The sequence below is a fragment of the Natrix helvetica genome, assembly GCF_964273705.1.
Source record: "Natrix helvetica genome assembly, chromosome: 1".
Lineage (NCBI taxonomy): Eukaryota > Metazoa > Chordata > Lepidosauria > Squamata > Natricidae > Natrix > Natrix helvetica.
The window spans coordinates 176172996-176191107 of NC_138548.1; the positions used below are offsets into that span (position 1 = coordinate 176172996).

Consider the following 18112-nt stretch of genomic DNA (forward strand, 5'->3'; position numbering starts at 1 on the left):
CATCAAAGTTTTTTGAAGGGATATTAAATTGTTGCTTGTCTTGAAACACTGCAACTGCAATTAATAGGGTATTTCATTATGCACTTAATTATGTGTCCTGATATCATATATAGTTCCATTGCCTGGTGGCTGTGGTGACAGAGGAATAACTCAGACCACCCTCAAGCTAAACTTGCCCTCCCTCCAATCTAAGGCTCGTGTCATTCCCAATCAAGTAAAATCTGTGGGACAAGATGGCTTTCTCTCTCCTCATTTCAAATCCAAAAGCCAACTATTAGTCACACTGGGGCAGCTTCTTTCATTGCACCCAAGGATTGTTGCTTAGTTGAGTGAGTAAAACAGGTTGCTTGGCATATCTAGCTATTCTGGTTCTGACACTTGCCTTACAATATGACTGGCCTGGGTACTTTATCTTACACTGCACTAAGGAATTTGAAGGAAAATGTGTGTGGGGCTGCTCAAAGTAAAGATCCAGTCCTGGGTTTTGCAGATCACAGTGTCATTTGGGGGGTGGGGAGGGCGTTTATTACATATTAGCCAATCTGGATTTTCACTCTTAACTTGCCATACCATTAGGAGTTGTGGACGAACAATGGAGATTAATGTTTTCTCCTTGTGCATATTAAGAAGAAAACTGTTTGCCTCCAGTTACAATTAACTATTCCTTCTAAAATGGAGAATTGTGGTTTCCTGTTAGCTTATTAAATAGGAACACCAATCTGCTTAGGTAAATTGGCATCAAACTGCGGTACCTCATTAATATAATAGCTAACTGACCTAACCAGGCTGCAAGATGCAAGGCAGGGAAACCAATGCTTCCATTGTTCATCTTTTGTAAATTAAAGAGACAGCATCTAAACAAGCTGCGGAATATTACTGGCCCTGGCAAAGCGAAATAAAACAAAGGAAAACCAAAGTTTCAAAGATGAACCTGACAGCCCTAATGACAGAAGGCTGTGCAAGTTCATATGCGGTAGATGTATCATTGAGAAGGGTGTTATTGATTGGAAACTACTGCAGTGACAACAGAAGTAATACCAACTCAAACTTCACAATAAAAGAGATTTTGTCCCAGCTATTCTTGTATGCAGCACTGATCCTCAGTGCAGCTGATCTGACCCTCTTTTTTCCACTTCATGCAGAGCCAGACATATTAAGTCCAGAGTTATTCATATCATGGCAAAGTCACGTGGGTAAGAACAAGAGAGCACCTGCAGTTAATGATTAATCCACACTCTATCAGCCCACCTGAAATTCCTGCTAAGTATGGGAGGCCATCAGCTTTCTCATCTTCCATCAGAAGAAAAGGGCAGCTTCCCCCACTACCACCCTTGTTCATATTAATAAAAATAATTTGATTTTATGATGAAAATTAGGCAACCTACCGGGTGCAGTTATCACAAGAAAATCATACTCAGTGGCATTAGAGATACTTGGCTGTGCCCTGTACTAGATAATTATGCCAGGGATGTGATTATCTCATGATTACTGTACTCTTGATATGTCTCATTGTTTAATTAGAACAAATGTAATGATCAAGATTATTATTATTTACAAATGATAAGCTCTGTTTAAAATAGTTAGAAATAGGAAGAAGTCACACTGTCAATTAGTTGTTCTACACTTAAATATCTCATGACATACTAATATACATGATGCAATTGAAATGAGGAAAAATGACAGACCATGGACTGCCTCCAAAGAGGAATGATTATATAGGCAAATAGAAAAGTTATCCTAGATGACACTTCCACAAAGAAGCAAATTCCAGAAAATTATTACTACTTGGGCAATGTGGGCAGTTAGCTAAGAAATGAAACATCTTCCCATATTCCTTATGCCATAATGCTTCTGATCTTATTCATTCATACAGGCTTGAAGTCTAACTTTTACTAATCGCCTGTCCAATATTATCTTCTACAAACCAATGAAATTTCTGTGAAGATTCTCTGCTAAATTGGTAATTTTCAGATAACATTTTCCATTTTGATTTATCTGCTGAAATAGTCTGACAGCCTCATGGAGAGGCGGGGTGATATGATAACCTCTAGTCCAAAGATAACAAGTGCTAGCTAGATCTAGGGTCAAATGCCCCAAATGGAAACACACTGGGTGACCTTTAGCCATTCACTGGCTGAATTCTGATATAATATGAAATCATAATTGGATCTCATTCGTGTGTGTGCATGTGCACACACACACACACATGTATACCTACCTTTGAGTCAACCTTGATTCCTAGCTATTGCTTGGACATTTCCATACGATTTTGTCTGTAAAATGTTTGGAAGTTGTTTGCAATTGCTGGCTTCATGCGTAAGGCAAAATTAGAACTCACAGTTGTCTATCTTCCAGCCATATACATTATCCAAATTAGCTGTCTTGCTTCCTTTTTGCTTAGCATGAGGGATTGGTTAATGTCTGTCCCACGTAACAAGCAATAGTTAAATAAATTACACTTTAGTGCAGTGATAGGCAACCAGCAAACTCTCTGTGCCTATTCAGCATCCATTTATCAGTGACCCCTGATAAAAACCTAGTTAATATTTCTTAAATCTGGTGGCATAATTTCCATTTCTTTTGCTTCAAAAATATCCCAAAAATCTTAGTGAGACCTAATGCATTTATTCTATATTTAAACCTATCCCTCTCAACTCAACAGTAACTCTGAATGTTCAAAATAGATGGTTCAAGGAAAGGAAGTAGTGAAAACAGCAAAGCACAACACAGCTAGAGGTAATGAAGTATTGGGAAGAACTGGCTTAAGGGACTTGAAATTCTATTTTATTTTTAAAAAGTAAAGCTCAGAAATATGCCTGAGGTGTCTATATAGTGTAGTGGTATGTGGGAAAGACCTTGGGAGATGGGGCGAAGAGCTGTCCCTAGGGAACAGGCAGATAAGAGACAGCATAGCCTGAAGCTAGATAGTGGGAAGGCCAAGAGGCTCAAAAGAGACCCTCCCTAGTTTCTTGGGGTATAAAGGAGATGGTGGGAGAACTATATTTTCAAACTTGCAAGATCCTGTTAATGTAGCATTACAATAATGTAGAATTATCTTATCCGACTGTGTTTCCTGTCTGGTCTACTTGGTAAGGCTGACATCAATCTTGCAAGTCTTTCCCATGTGCCATTACAGATAGAAATGGATTACAATCCCAAACATGGAGCATAGGGGTATCAAAGATGATTAAGAATACTGATTAATAGTATGATTCCAAATGTTCACAAAATGAAACCTTATAGAATGTCTTGGTTATTTGAGTAAACAATACCAGAACAAACAAACTGGGATATACATTTAGCATTTCTATTCTGCTTTTTCCTTATTAATAATGGATTGAACTTAGATTCCAAAAAATAATTCAAATTTGTGGGATGGTACTACTAGTATTTCTGGAGTTATGGCAATAATTGAGCCCAAAATTTATGTTGCTAAGTGAAATGTTTGTTAAGTGAGTTTGGCCCCATTTTATGAATTGTTTTTTCCACAGTTAAGTGAATCATTGCATTTGTTAAGTTAGAACATGGTTGTTAAGTGAATCTGGATTCCACATTGACTTTACTTGTCAGAAGGTTGCAAAAGCTGATCCCATGACCCAAGGACACTGCAACCATCATAAATGTGAACCAGTTTCCAAACATCTGGATTTTGATCATGTGCCCATGGGGATGCTGCAATGGTCATAAGTGTGAAAAATGGCCATAAGTCACTTTTTTCAGCTCCAACTTCAAACAGTCACTAAATGAACTATTGTAAGTCGAGGACTACCTGTACAACTAATTTGCCAACTGAATGTAAGATGAAATGAAGCTACCATATTTGTGCTGCAAAAAGGACAACTGGATGGAAGCCAACTGATTGTCCTGGTTTTTGCTACCCACAGATGCTTTTCTCCATCACGGTTTTGACCAATTTGAAAATCCTTTGGTGGGCAGATGATTGACTGTCAAAAAGATATCTGCATATTGGCTGTTTTCGAGAAACACTTCCTTTTAATTTAATCAGTGGGGAAAACATGTATCTTTTTAATTTAAAAAGTGGGGAAAATATATAAACCATCAAGTTTCAACCCACTTATATGATCCAAGGTATTACCATATTTTTCAGAGTATAAGATGCTCCAAAGTATAAGAGACACCTAGCTTTTGGGGAGGAAAACAAGAAAAAAAAATCTGCCTCTGCCTCCCAGCAATTTGCCTCCTTGCAGCAAACAGCATGTTTCAGTTTCAATTTCAGCACAGCCTGATTAGCACATGCAGCTGATTGTCAGTTGGATCAGCCTCCCGATGATCAGCTGTTTCAGGCTGCAGGGATTGCCATAGCCTATTGCCACCTCCACGCGCCCCGTTTTCAGCCTGCACATGCCCCGTTTTTGGCCTCCGCACGGCCCATTTTCTGCCCATTCCAGGCAATCCCTGCAGCCTGAAACAGCTGATGGTCGGGAGGCAGCTGCTTGTGCTAATCAAGCTGTGCTGAAGCTGAAACTGAACCAGGCTATTTGCTGCAAGGAGGTAAATTGCTGGGAGGCAGAGGCCAAAAGGTGGAGACCGGCAAGTGGGCAGAACTATATTCGGAGTATAAAATGCACCCCTTCTTTGGGGGAGGAAGTGCGTCTTATACTCTGAAAAATATGGTATTCTTGCTCCAAATACTCTCCCAAATCACTTGTCCTGCTGCTTCAAAACAAAATGGTTTCTTGAGCCAAGAAATCAGTATAGTATTAACAAGAACAAGCAAGACACAACTATGCACAATCCAAAGACCAACTGATCTGAGCTCCTCTGTAATATGTGATAAGCTTCCGCGGCCTTTCCTGAGCAACGTTAGAACTTAAGAATGAAAAAAGAAAGAAAGAAATGAAATAAGCCAAACATCCACCTCCTCAAAAAAACTGCCATTTAAAAAAAATGCCTGCATACATTGCAAAGTGGAATTTTATTTGAAAGCTTCATTGCCAGGCTTCATCCAGCATCTAAGCAAAGCTTCCAACAGAGCTGGAGGGTAAATTGGCAAAATTTACTAACACAATTAACACAGTCTCTAGGAATCTGATATATTCAGGCAGTGATCAAATCTTAATCAGAAATATGTCTTAACAGCCTTGCTTGTGATTGTTTATATGAATACGTAGAAGTGGTGCAATCTATCAAACGTGCTACTTGTTCAGCACTGGAAGGCATGTTCTTACTGCGGCCTTCCTCCGGCAAACATGAGTTTTTCAGGAATTTCAATTAGGACAGGCTGCTTAAAATGATAGGGAACGTACTTTGCCTCTTCCTTATTTGTTATTTGTTTCCAGTTTATGTATGATGTGATACAAGTGCCTGTAGTTTTGCCACCAGCTATAATTTTAAAATCAGGAGGAAGGGAAAGATTCCAATGAATCGCAAGCCCACATTCAACTCCATATGACTCCACGAGATGAGCAGTTTCCTGCAAAGTGTCTCAAACTGAAAAAAAGAGCTGGGTAGAAAGTCGGAGCAAGATATTTGTGGATGGTGGGGTGGTGTCCATGACCCTTCCTTCTATTCCTAATCTAGTGTTAGATGAGGAAGACGCAATTGCAGGTTGAAGTAAGATTACTCACCTGGCTACTGTACACAGAGAGGAATCAGTGCCCAACCCTTATGGTTTTCATATTAGTTTGGGATAAAAACAGGAAAGCTGCTTATTAAGTAAATAGTCCCTAGTGATTATCAAAAGTAAAAGATTCAACAATACAGGTAGTTTCAATGACTGCTTAATGATTGGTCACTTAGCAACTGCTTAAAATTACCCCTCAAAAGTCACTTACTACTTGATTTTCAAGATTTGACTTACACACACACACACACACACACACACACACACGATCACATTCTGGCCACTTGACAATTGGCTCACATTTACTGACATCTCCAGCATTCGGCAATCACATAACCAGACTTTTTGACATTTTTTTCTGTTTCCAGTATTTATTTCTGGTTTCCAGCAAAAATTGCACATTGGGTATAATTGATTTGTTCAACAGCTGTGGAATTTGCTTAACAACTGCTGTATATTCTTTAAAAAAAATATTTTTAAACAAGCACAAACGGACAGAACAAAACACAAAAAACATTAAAACCTTCTTCCATTACAAATTATAGAAAGTGTGTCAGTTGGTTACGAAATTTCTATGCATCTCTTCCATACTCAACACTTACAATTCATATCAAATAGCATATTTTAAAATCAAATATGTTTGTATATATTGCTATTATTGTACCTCAACCTTCATTTGACTATGATTGTTTTTACATCCTTTTATATGAAATATTCTAAATTTAAAGCAAAACTATATAATGGCATTCCATTAGATCCTCCTAAAATCATCCAATAACATTACATCTTTATAACATGTTCTAAATAAAAATTGGTTATATTTAATAATAAAGCTTTTAAACTTCCTCTCATAGTCTCCATTTGTAGTTTATATAAAATTTCATATTATCAAACATATATATATATATATATATATATATATATATATATATATATATATATATATATATATATATATATATATATATAATGTTGTGTTTGTGCTGATATTGGGTCATACCAGGGGTTGTAACACAAATAAATATATATATATATATATATATATATATATATATATGCATTATCATTATTAATCATTTATTTGACTATAACTATTATCACTTCATTTTTACATAATACTCTAAATTTAACTAAGTTTAACTTAATTTTTATTATACGCTTCATTACATTAGCCTGTATCTTTCCAATAATAGTGCAGTCTTATGTCTCTTGCCATTTGTAGCATTAATATTTTGATTACTTTCTTTGTAAATCTTGTATGGACTTCTCTTTGCAACTTGCTGTTCATTTCGTATCTTATGAAAACTCGAAACCCTCCATTTGCTCCTTCCATCAGCTTGTCTTTGGTTATCACTGGTGCTTCTGTCAAGATTTCTCTCCTTACCTCCATCAATTTTTCTCTCTTTTGTTCTTCTATACTTTAAAATTTGAGGTAGAATACCAGTCCTTGTATCTCCCTTTCCAAATTCCGCTCTTGCCATTTCCAACCACGCTCAGTTTCCTGTCATTATCCACATTTTTCTTATCTCTTTGATCATTTTTTTCTTCAATTTTTAGAACTCTGCCTTCCACTTTTGTCATTTGATAAACATCCTCAATTTTTCATCAAATTTTTCTTTGCATTCTATTTTCTCCAATCTCTTCTCAATTTTCTCTGTTACTACTAATAATTTTTGAATTTCAAACATAATCATTTGCAATGTTAAAATTTCCTTTTCCTGTTGCGCCATTCTTCCAACTTGTAAACACTGCCACTATAGCATTCAAGGCTTTTTGTTAGATTTCAAGTAAGTTCATTAGAATCTTTCAAGTCAAGGCTTTGTCTTCCTTCTAATCCAGTTGCTGATAAAACTCCCGAAGAGCACCTGTGTAAACAACCTGGGTTCTTTCTATTATCACTCTCAGTAAACAAGCTGAAAAGCCTTGAAGTGTCAAATGATCAAAGAGAGAGAGAAAAAAACAATGTTTCCAAGCCTCCAGCCTCTAAGTGGCAGTGTTACTTCTTTTCCATCTATTGTTACAGCCCTCTTTGTATTCCTCTTTGTATCTTCTTTATTCCTCTTTATATCTTCTTTATGTTCCAAACTTAAAAAAAAAAGATTCTTAAATGGAGAGAAAAAACAATCCAATCAAGCATTGTAAAAAAAAAAGAAATTTTTTAATCCATAGGTATAAAAAAGAATAAAAAATAGAAGAAGAAAAACTAATCGATTGAGTTTAAAAAATAGGAAACATTTGGCAAAAAATCCATCCATAAAAAGAAAAAGAAAAAAGATAACACACTAAGTTTAATGTGGTTTAATTTTGCCGCTTGCTCTCTTCTGTCTTCAATTTTAATTTAGCTTTATTTTGGGGGGTAGTCTCTTTTCTAATAATAAAATTTCATCACCAATTCGACACATACTTTCTCTTTCCGCTTTATTTCCGTTCCGGAGCTGTCCCAACTTCCGCAACTTCAATGGCTGCATTTCTGTCATTGGAAATAAGAGCTTCTCCTGGATCAATCAGGGACTTTGCGGTGTCCCTGAGATCAGCAGGATGTACTCTTCTCTATCACCGTCTCTAGGCACAGTTTACATCCAAAAGGACCGCCCAGTGGCAGAAATATCAAATGCGATCTTGGAGCTCCAAGCTCGTGTCGTCGTGATGTCAGCTCCTCCTCTCCAACGATTGCTGTATATTCTTAATGAATTGCTGCAAAAAAAGTTTATAAAATCGGGCATGGTCATTAAATGGGGCAGGTGTCCCATTTAATGGGCACCATGACTTAACACTGTAATTCCTGGCTCATAAGTTGAAGTCTACCTGTATACTTCTAATACATGCACTTGCTTACAAAGTGCCATATTTTTCAGAATATAAGAAGCACTCCCCCCCCCCCACAAAAGTGGGTGGAAATGTCTGTGCATCTTTTACAGCGAATATTGCAGTGGGTGGGAGGGGGGTTGGTGCAGTGCTGATCAGTTGTTCTAGAACAGGCGAGTGGGCTGCAGTGGTGGTGAAGGAGCCGCAGCAGCGGTGGCGAAGGGGTCACAAAAGCAGTGGCGAATGGTGGCGGCAAGCAGGCCATATGAATATCGGATGGATGTTGGGAGGCAGAGGCAGATTTTTTTTTTGTTTTCCTCCCCAAAAGCTAGGTGTGTCTTATAGTCCGGAGTGACTTATAGTCTGAAAAATAAGGTAGCTGGTTTGGGCAATTAACCACTGGTTGCTTGTATGCAGAAAAGAGAAGACACTATGGCAAAAATTCTGCACAGTACTGAATATCAGGAAGTAAAGGCTCATATTTCAGACCAAATCATTACAAATATTAGTGAGAGTAATTCATCATGTCATTTAAAAGAAGATGGTTCAAGGACAGACATGAGTTTGTTACCAAGGACCACAGTAGGTAGAGACCAATGATACAAGGGGATAGTGCCATGCCAGATGTGGATTTGTTTCCAGCTTGAAGTTAATTCGGAAATTCTCTGGAACAAGAATAAGCCACCAAAAACTACATTATGCTCATCTTAATTAATGATGCCAGGTTCTATTCTATTCTATTTTAATTATTTAATTAGTCAATGTGTTCTATTCTCTTCCTTTCTATTCAGGTCTAATAGCATTCTCTCTGTGTATGGATGGATGTATAAACATACAGTATATATTTAGAGATACATACTAGATTAAATAATAGAGTAATTAATTGCCATGAAATATCCTCATTTTCAGATTTGTATTTTATTCTGAATCTGTAAAATGCTTCCTCTTTGGCACACGTTGAAGCTCCAGGCCAGCCTAAGTCAAACAAAGTTTATGGCGTTGGATCTTTTACAGATCTGTATGCTCCATAAAGAAAAGTATCATATATCTGACTCTTACTAGAGCCATTGTTTCTCTCGGTCATGTGCATCTCATATGATATTCACTCACTTGCAAATTACACGGTTTAATATGTCCCTCTGACCCTCATGCAATAAGAGTTCATGTGCTCCATACCTCACATGGAGAAGCTTAAAATATGAATTTCACTCTTGAGAGAATTTAAGTAGCATCCATTATTTCCCTTTAGTCATATGTATCTCACATGACAGCTTTTTAAAATGAGGTTTATATTTTTGACTCTACAGGATAATGAGTAGCAATAATAAAAAATGATGTAGAAGTAGCAGAAAACCTGAAATGTCTAATGTACATTTAACACCGGCAAGATGCTCCTGGTCTGAGACATCAGTGCCTATAGAGTTCTCCCTTTGGTGCTCACTACATTTCTTCCCTTATCTGTCAATGTTTAAAGGACACTTTTAATATGAGAAAAATAAATGAGGACCTGGCATCTTTATCTCCAATTATGTTTTGGAGAGCAGATAGGTACTCCCAGGTGGGTAGGAAGGGAGGGTTTGAGGACTACAACTAGTACTTTGTTTGGAAAGATGCTAATCTGTCCAGCGACAAGGAAACAAGATAAATTGGGGGCACTTGACAATTTCCTGGTAGCTTTGGGAGGTAAGGGTTGCTGGCTGGGTACAACGTCACCAGTTTGCTCTTTTTGGTAAAAGGATACTTGATTTCATGCACCCACACACCTAACTTGACAATATATAAAAAGGGCTCTGTCTTTAGTCACAGCAGAGGTAATAAGACAATGGTAGTACCATCTCTGGCACTGATCTTCTAAAATTACTGGCTTGGCTCCAACTCTGATATTGTTCTACTTTAATTCCTGAGCACATGGTCAGAATGGCAATTCACTTAAGACCACTTTTGACCTTTGTTCTGTGCTTAATTCTATCTGTATTCTCATCCAGCAGATATTTCTTTCCCTGCTGGTTTCTACAAATGTCTCCAGCTGGAGAAATAAGAGGTAAGGACTAAAGCATCCCCTCCTCTCTCTTATCTTCTTGCATGCAGTAATTGGCCCTTCCAAGCATGACCTATGCTTTAAAACCAGGCTTCTACAGACTTTAACTAGCTGTGCTTATCTTGGCTATCATAACTTTCTTTGGGTTATCCAAATAATTTGGCTTCCTCTTGGAATGACAAAGCCAAACTATAGATGGTGTAAAGGTCTAGAAGAAATGGAAAAGTATTAAGAATGAATCCCCTAATGAGCACACAGGACTGCTCTCTGCAAGAAGAAATAATGTCTGCTGTTTTTGAAACAGATGTGTAATAAGCGGGCTCAGTAGAGAAATAGAAGTCCCTCACCGTGAGTATCTGGTGGGTACCTGGTGCTCTTTTGTTTGCAGAGTTCTCAAATAGTACGGATGAGTTTCTGGAGACAAAGTGCCTTCCTGAAATAAATCAGAATGCATTCGCGCAACTCCAAATGATTTGATCTGAACTTGCCCTTTGAGAAAATGGATGTTACTTTATTTTTCCACTCTTCTGTTTAATACTACCAATACACTTTGCAGTGTAAAGAAGACCTGGAGCTTCAGGAAGTACCTGTTTCTGCTACAGCAAAGGTTTTTGACAAAGCTAAAGTCAAAATGTCTTTAAAAATGTCTTCAAGATTAACTTTTTAAAAAATCAACATCCACAATTTAAATATTCTTTATAAGGCACACAGGGGGTTATTTTCAGTTTAAAATTGTATTGTTCACTATCTCTGAATGTGGTGAAGGTTGTGTTAGGGTATTATAAATATTGTGGCTAAATTGGCATAGAGTAAGGTTATTCGCACTATCGTTAGATATGCAATTTAGCTCTATGAATGGGATAAAATATCTACCTTCTGTGGTTTCCCGGATGGTGTAGAAAATCAGAAGATTTTATTTCCTTGCCCCAATTTTGGGAAGCCAAATCAGTGCCATTATCAAAACTAAGCAAATGCAAATCTGGGGTTCTTCTCTTTGACATACTAATGCTTGAATTGATGTCACAAATCTTTGCCTTCAATAAATCCTCCATTGCAGAGGTGGCATTCAGCAGGTTCTGACCAGTTCTGGAGAACCACTAGTGGAAATTTTGAGTATTTCAGAGAACGGGTAAATACCACCCCTGACTGGCCCCACCCCCATCTATTCTCTGCCTCCCGAGTCCCAGCTGATCAGGAGGGAATGGGAATTTTGCAATAACCTTCCCCTGCCATGCCCACCAAGCCATGCCCACATAACCAGTAGTACAAAAATTTGAATTCCACCACTGCTCCACTGATATCATTTTCTTAACTGCTAAATTACCTATCCTGAGCAATAAATGAAGTTACACGCTCCATGTGGTAGGTGTCTACTAATAGTACTGTGCTACCTTGCCAATATGACAGTGCTCAGACACATTCCTGATTTTGCATGTCCTGCATTAGTCTTGGGTTGATTGCCTGAATAATATATAGTAGTTTGTGAAATTGATATTAGAAGCTTGATGTTAAGAATTGGGAGGCTGGGGGTTTCCTACAGACACAGTTGAAAGAGAAAGAAAAAAGAGGAGCCAGAAGTGAGACATATTGTTCCAAGCAATGTGACTAATAATTGATATGGGAAGAGAAATAAAAAAAACCTACGGTAGTCCTCAACTTACAACTATAATTGGCACCAGAATTTCTGTTGCTAAGCAAGGAGGTTGTTAAGTGAGTTGCACCTGATTTAACCACCTTTTTCATGAAAGCATTCTTAAGTGAATTGCTGTAGTTGTTAAGTGAATCATGTCATTAAGCAAACCCAGTTTCCCCTATTGACTTTACTTGTCAGAAGATGGCTGAGAAGGCTGCTTATGGCAACCACATGACCCTATGACTTTTATAACCCTTGTAAATACATGCTGGTTACCAAGCGTTTGAATTTTAATCATGTGAGGATACTGCAATGGTCATAAGTGTAAGCACTGGTCAAAAGTCCATTTTTTCAGTGCTGCTGTAACTTTGAATGGTTGCTAAGTTGTAAGTCGAGGACTATCTATATTCAAATCAGCAAACAAAACCGCCTATCACCACAATCTGATCTATTTTCCTTCTGTTCTCCTTCTCTGTGCCGTCTTCTCATTTTCCTGATCCTAGCTGCACTTAGGGAAGAGAAAGAGGTTTGCTAGGACTGGTGCCAACCACCCCATGTAATGTCAGACATGAGATTCTTCAAATTTCTAATTGACTGTCTAGACCTAGTGACCCAATATCCAGATAGAGCTTCCTGTTTCACTCGAATTCAGCCAATTCTGACCGGTTCTAGTGAACCGGTAGCAGAAATTTTGAGTAGTTCATAGAACTGGCAAATGCCACCTCTGGCTGGCCCTGCCCCCATCTATTTGTTGCCTCCCGAGTTCCAGCTGATTGGCTGGGTCTTTCTTTTGTTGCCCTGCACAGGAGAATGGAGTTGAAAAGCAGGTTAGTGGAGTGGGGAGGGAATGGGGATTTTGTAGTATCCTTCCCCAGGAGTGGGGAGGGAATAGGATTTTGCAGTATCCACCAAGCCACAGCCACCAAGCCAAGCCAAGCCCACCAAGCCAAGCCCACAGAACCAGTAGTAAAAAAAAATTAATCCCACCACTGGCTGGAGGAGAAGAGTTCATTTCCAACATATTTTCTGGACTTGATACTTAACGAAGACAGAATTTGAAAAAAAATCGTGCCATTTCTCTCCCCAACCCATCACTACAAAATAAAATTTAAAAAGACACTAAAATCTAGACCCAATATAAACTCTCAGAGCGACCACAATCTTGGATGCTACTATTATTCTCATTCCAAAAGTTGTTACCAGAATAAAATGTTTAATACACCATTAGAGGCCAATTAATAAATGTGTAAGAGGTAAATGTAAAAATGCTTACTAATTCAGTTCACACTGAACTAAATCAAATGTAATTTTCCTCATGGGTTTTCTTAGTCCTATAATCCTGCTTCTCTTTTGAAACACAGGCATAGTCACCTACTCAAAGTTCAAGTTGGGCCTTTGCCCCTATCTGAAAAGCTTGCACTTCCCTCTCATTCTTGACTTTGTGGGATTTATAAGACACTTGTTGCAACTATCTATTAAAATTAATTGAAGAAGTTCAGTTTACAGTACATATCTACACTGATTCCAGCCAGCTCATTTTAGGCTTTCTAACATCAATTATTGATCCTTGCTTCTGGATCTTCCCCAGCAGCTTAATTTGCAGGCATACATAACCAAATAAATAATAATAATAATAACTGTATCCTGTAATGAAGTTTGAAACCCTGATTTCTCCAGATCATGCTATTGCTAATGTATTCATTTTGGTTCTTGCTCTTTTCCCATAGAAGCTCCGTCACAATTACCATTCAAAGGCTGGTTAGGTTAAGAAATTTCAACTTGTACATGATTGTCCGCAGAGCTCTGAATATAAGTGATGATTTTAGCCTAGATCTTCTAACTCCAAACAAAATACCTAGTTGGCAAGGAAGGACATATCTGCCTTAACCCCATGCCTTCGAGAAAGTTTTTTTTTTAAAGCAAGAAGTATTTTGATGAAACTTTTAATGCATGTCACAAATACTATCCTTTGTAGATTGTTGGAGATCCAAAGAGTAACATACACACACATGCAATCCACCAACTGCAGGGGGAGTTGAGCTCTCATTTGTACCACCTCATTTTATGATGCTCAAATTTAATGGGAAAATGGTTGATTCTCAATTGCACTGCCATGCCCCTGTCGGAGTCTGAAACTGCGGGAGAAGATGATCTGGAACAAAAGCTGACAGAGATCTAGAGGGCAGCTCCGTTGGCCTTGGAGGAAAATGGGAAAGGGCAGAGTCAGTTCGGGCAAGGCTTTTCAGGATTAGAAAGGCTTGCAGACAGGGAGGAACAGGAGAGACAGCATTCAGGCAAAGAGCAAAGACCACCGCCTCCTGATCCTAGAGCCCAGAGAGGAGAGACAAGGTGAGACCAACGCAGACTGAGCCAGCTACGAGGAAGGAGAGTACTCCACCCCACTTCACAAGGCACACCTGGGGACAAGCTATAAGGAGGTGCCAGTGGGAGGGGCATTTGTCAGGAACAAGCATTGAATCTGTGGAGCCTTGTGTGCACTTGCCAACACCTGGAGATTACTGTGCTCTGTCTCATGGGGCTTGTCTGGTTTGCCTGCTTCCCTGAACTTCCTGCTCTGGTTACTGTTTGACTAACCTGGTTTACTGGACTACTCGCAGCCAAAGGGTGCTAAAGGTGCGTGTGAGAGCTTTGCTCCAGGACTTGTAGTAAACGTGGGGATGTTTGGTGGCAAAGTTGGAGCAATAAAGGGGAGTTAGACCTTTCCCTGGCTGTGTTGTTTTCGTGCCACACCCCGGGTCATCACAGGCACAGTGTACCAGCTTTTTCCCAAATGCCTCCAGTTCTACTTCTAAATTCAACTGCTAGAAACCAGTGGAACCTACTGCTAATAACAGTACTGTTCTGCAAAACAGTATCCCAAAGAAGTTAAGTTCCAAAATTAAAGAAACCCAAGTAAACAACATCCTCCATCAGTGATTCAATTGTGTAATTGAACAACAACAACAACAACAACAACAACAACAACATCCTCCTTGCAAAGAAACCTAAAAAGGCATGCTACTGAAACGTCTCTATGGAAAATGCTCCTCAACTGAATGACAGAAATTACAAAGGAACTTCCCATTTAAAAACGTCTATGTCGAAGAAATGTACATGTCAAGGAACACTCTGAGTTTTTGGTAAAACGACTCAAAGAATGCTCCCATGTCATATGAAAGACTAGAAGCATACTTTTTTTTCCTTACATTTTTAAAATAAGCCTAAAGAAAAATCAGCAGTCCTACTGATTCAAGATGGTATAATTGACAGGATTATTAGCAATCTGCCTCTCCTTACCTGTAGTAGAAGCAGCAGCACAGTGTGACTGTGCTTTGTAGCTTTTTAACATTCCCATTTACCCATGAGCCTAGAGTGACATTGTAGGAAATTAAATAATTAGACGTAGCCGCTAGTTGTGACTCGTAATGTTGACCAGGCTTATGATTTTAAAAGAGCGAGCCAAGGCAAATAACAGTAGCCTGATTTAAGCTGTGTGACCATTCTTGAAAACATGCCTTGTATTGCCAATACAGAGGATATACCTTGAGCACCAAAATGGACCCAAGGTCTTAAAGGATTACATAATAAGTCCACTAGGACAACTAGCCCTAATAAACTAGTTGTCCTAATACGCTTATTAGCACGAGTGTAAGTTTATTAGGACATAGCAGTCTCATATGAGCATAACATGAGTAGCAAAAAAAAGTTAGCATTCATTTTTAAACAAACAAAGCTAATTTAACCTTCAAGACAAATATATGGGACAAAATATAATTATATTTCAGACAATACCACCTTAAGCTCAATGGGGACCCAAAAGCTTACGTTAGAAGAAAGCTACATTAAAAAAAAATTCTGTTAGGGAAAAATTGCATTCAAAAAGGGTATATTCTAGTTGGCGGGATCCAGGAGAAGAGCTTCCAATGGTGTGGCCCAAAAAGGGTATATTCCAGTTGGCGGAATCCAGGAGAAGGACCTTCACTGGTGTAGCTCCAGCCCTTTGGAACATCTGTCCCCTGAGGTGAAATTGGATGCCACCCTCCAAACTTTCTGCAAGAACCTGAAGCTGGGGCGAGAACAAGAGCTCATCTTGTCACATGGCACTCAGGTATTGAACCTGGACTGCTGACTTTTCACCTGACAAGCCCAGCATCTTAACCACTGAGCCACCGCACCACCCAGATAAAGAGAAAGACAAACCTACAAATAGAGACAGATAGACATATAGACAGATACAGATGGATAGATAGACAGATAGATGCTGTAAGCTGCCCAGAGTTGCTTTGCAGAGAGATGGACATCAAGCAAATTTAATAAATATAAATAAATATTGCAGAAAACATGTATTTTTTCCACAAATATCTTGGTGTGTCTGCTTACAAACACACAGTAGATGTCTAATATAAAATCTAATTGAACTGAATCTGACAATATATAAATTCAATAAATAACAATTTCATAATTCATATACATAAAAGGAATATCAGGTTGGTGGTGAAATTGAGCTGAAAACCCTTTAAGACTGAATCCATGAATAAGATGTCACAGATCCAAGATGTTGATTGCCCATTTATAGATATGTCTGCCATATTTCTTCAAAAGGACTATCTGCCATTTGCTCAGGCTAAGGCATTTTGAAAATTTTATTTCCTTGGATGGAAAAATAAACAATGACAACAAGACAAAAGGAAGGGTGTTGCCATGGCTTTGCACTGATTTTAGGAAGAAATGTTTGGCACAGCCTTTCAAGATTCTTGCTTAATGGTTACCTTCAATCAGGAGACTGACTTTTATCTTTCTTAAGATAGATTCCAAAAAAGCAAGCATAGCAGAAGTACTGTAAAGACAGACTTCAGCCAAATATTATTCAGAAGTCATATCCCAGCAGTATCATTTCCTTCCTATTTACTAGCATTAACTTGCTATTCAGTCTTGGGGCTTACTGGCGTAGCAGTCAAATGGACTACAGTTACTCTCATATGTATGAGTGTGAAAGAATATAAAGGAGTTATATACAGTATATCTATCTATCATCTATCTATCTATCTATCTATCTATCTATCTATCTATCTATCTATCATCTATCTATCTCTTCACAGATTCAATCTCCAGGCCCGCCCAAGAAAGTGAGGTTCTAGGTGACAGAATAAACATGCTGAAGACCGAGATGCAGTTGAAGAAGTGGCAAAGCCTACCTCTCAATTCCCCAAAAATAGTGCTGGCAAGAAAAGAGAACATGTATTCCTTATCTACTTTCTCTTTTTACTTTTCACTTTCTCTATTCCCTCCCCAATATTAGATTGAGGTCATACTGCAGGGTGGGATGTCTCTGATGTCCTGGTTTCTACCATCTATGCAAGCAAGGTGTGATGGAACAATTAATCTCTTTGTACAAGCAAAATGTTAATCATGCTTTGCTTCCTAGTACCACATGCTGATGGAAAAAAAAATAAAGCACAACAAGACTCCTTAGGGTTCAGCTGCAAAATTTGGTGTTGTGTTGGAGGTGAATCTAGGAACTAGATGATCAACCTTTAAATGTGGTCCCAGGTGTTGTGTCTCAATCTGCAGCAATGGGCAAACAGACCTGCTCTTCCCCAGAAAAGCATGGTCAGATTATTACAGAGATTAAAAGCACAACGACAAGCTTTTTCTGTTGGCAACCCTACCTGGAACATGTTTTTTACCACAGTGGGGACTCATGACAGCTAGTACATTTCTGGGTTAGGAGAAATGGTTTCCAAGTCAAATGGTATGGAGCTTTTAGGGGGGGTTGAATTTCTAGGGATTCTGGGCTTAGAAAATAACCCTACGTTCAGTTCTTGCAGAGGTCCTGCATTAACTGGATTCTGCATAACTGAACCCGGGTAGTGTCGTGTGAATTGAATGTATAATCATATATCATTTATTACTTAGCAGGGTTTGTTCTTCTGAGTTAGTAGAATTTGGAATGAGTTGTTTTAGCGTGAGAACGAAAGGTTCAATAGACTCCATATACACCCGGCAGCCCTTTCTGTTCTTTGGGAAATAGCTTCTGCTATTATGAAAGCCC

The 18112-nt window shown here is 38.5% G+C and overlaps 1 protein-coding gene across 1 annotated transcript in view; it reads right to left on the bottom strand.

Moving 5' to 3' along the window:
* Positions 1–18112, bottom strand: part of TMEFF2 (transmembrane protein with EGF like and two follistatin like domains 2) — a 298149-nt gene that overhangs the window by 275188 nt on the left and 4849 nt on the right. The window lies entirely within an intron of this gene.